This window comes from Canis lupus, chromosome 36, assembly GCF_011100685.1.
Source record: "Canis lupus familiaris isolate Mischka breed German Shepherd chromosome 36, alternate assembly UU_Cfam_GSD_1.0, whole genome shotgun sequence".
Lineage (NCBI taxonomy): Eukaryota > Metazoa > Chordata > Mammalia > Carnivora > Canidae > Canis > Canis lupus.
Genome location: NC_049257.1, coordinates 1,844,360 through 1,846,773, shown reverse-complemented (window position 1 = coordinate 1,846,773; position 2,414 = coordinate 1,844,360).

Here is a 2,414-nt window from a genome sequence, read left to right as displayed (position 1 = left end):
ATTTGATTTTAAGAGTTGGAACCATCTCCCTCTTGAAAAACAATAGTCTCTTTAAAAAGATTTTATTCATTTATTTGAGAGAGAGCATGAGCAGGGGGAGGGAACAGAAGGAGAGGGGCAAGCAGACTCCCTACTGAGCACAGGGCCTGATGAGAGGCTTGGCATGGGACATGGCATGGGGCTCCACGTGGGACTCGATCCCAGGACCCTGAGATCATAACCTGAGCTGAAGGCAGACGCTTCACTGAGTCACCCCGGTGCCCTAGCAATGATCTCTTTTTATCCTGGTTTGTTTGTTTATTTATTTATTTATTTATTTATTTATTTATTTATTTATTTATTATGATAGTCACACACAGAGAGAGAGAGAGGCAGAGACACAGGCAGAGGGAGAAGCAGGCTCCATGCACCTGGAGCCCGACGTGGGATTTGATCCAGGGTCTCCAGGATCGCGCCCTGGGCCAAAGGCAGGCGCCAAACCGCTGTGCCACACAGGGATCCCTATCCTGGTTTATAATGGCAAATTTCTGATGGTGATGGCTACCATATGCCAGCGATTATGGGTGGATATCCTTGTAATTGTCCCTTTTGTTTCTAAAAATAACTAATGGAGTGAGGATTATTCTTTTTGTAGAGATGAAGAAAATAATGCTCAAAAATTTTGGAGTCTTCCTTTACATAGACAAGGAACCACAATAAGAATATCTAACCAGAATGATTTTTTTTTCTTTTTGCTTCAAAGCTTTGTTCTTATGATCTGATAAAAATTTTCCTGTAAATCTCTGTATCTGAGAATGCTAGATATGACATCAAAAATGAACGTAGGGTATGATCAGTCTGTTGAATAAATATTTGTTAAATGCTATGTGGGTGGTGTATAAAAATAGATAAGTACTACTTTGAGCTGTTTATCATATATTCTCAGGAGACAGATATGCAAATAGATCAAGTAGGGGAATCCGAAAGATACACAAGAGAGGGTTTTGTCATCAGTGAAACTGGAGCAAACAGCTCTGGAAGACCTTCTAAAACACCTGCTGGGAGCTGAGGCCATGAGTTGGTCTTAGTGGCTGACACTGCAAATGGAATAGGGGATATTGGGTATCGAAAAGGGCCGAACCACACTGCCACTGAGGTATGAAAGCGAAAATTCATTGCACCGACTTACTTATGTGGGTTCTGCATAATTAAAAAATAATCTGGCCAATGTAGCATAATACATCAGCTTTATTAAACTTTGCCCCCTAAACCACAGGCTCACACTCAAGAGAGGAAGACCCAGCAGGCTGCACACACATACGTGTGTGTAGGGGGACATAGAGTAGCAGCAGGGTATGCCTGCTGTTGGTTGTTAGAAGTCGAAGAATTAGAGCAGACGCCTACCTTCCTATCTAATTATCTGTGCTCAGGTTCTTTCTCGAAGTTCACCACTAGGAAGCCATTCCTACTCAGCAGATACTGGAGTGAGGATAGACGTTTGAAAGAACAGAAATAGCTTCCTTATGACTATTTCTTTCTCATTAGGGGGAAACAGAAGTTTCTTCATTGTCACATGAACATAAGTGATGGAAGTGCTTAATTTTTTCTAGAGTTTTCTTCTCTTACTCGCTTTGATCATCAACCCAGTAGTCAAACTCTTCAGAGGAAAAGAAAGACTAGCACCGTGTCACCTTCATGAGGCTCTCTCCAGACTACCCATTGCTTCTCTCAGTTTCCTGAATCCCAGTAGGCGGAGGAAGGCTCTGGAAGGGGTCTGAAGAGCTAGCTCCAAGGCCACGCCGCGCCTAAGTCCGAAGTTGCCTCTCTCTTCTATTTTCATTGAAAACATACAAGCCATATCCGGTATGATTCCACGGAGAGCGATGCCGTGAGCCCAGGGCAGCCCACGTGCCCGTCACGCCGTCCGCCAGCCACGGGGCGTGCTTCGGGTCTGAACGCTGCAGGCCCCTCGGGTGACCCAGGTCTCCGGGAGTCATCAAGGCTGGTACGATCAGGTGCTCGCGCCCTTTTTATAACAAAACAAAACAGGAAATTCAAAGTCGGTAGGATGTAGTGAGGGGAACCGTAAGCCCTCTGGGCGCTTTCCTGGCCACCCGCTTGTTCTCTGCGGATGCCGAGGGGGAGGCTGCGCGGCCGTGGCAGTGGGACGAAGCTGCGCCCTGCCGGGACGGGGCTCGCGCTCGGCCTTCGAGGTCGGACCGCATCAACCCAGAGCTCTCCGTGTCCTGCTCCTCACGTTGACGCAGCCTTAAATGCACGGCATCCAGGAAACACAAACACGTCCCGGCACCTGAGGCCGCCACGAGCAGCTCAGGTGCGCCTGGGGACTTGGGGCCATTCTCCCTCCTCCCACGGCTCCCCCGGGGCCCTAAGCTCGAAGGACGGTGTCAGGCCCGTGCCCGGCTTCTGGGCCA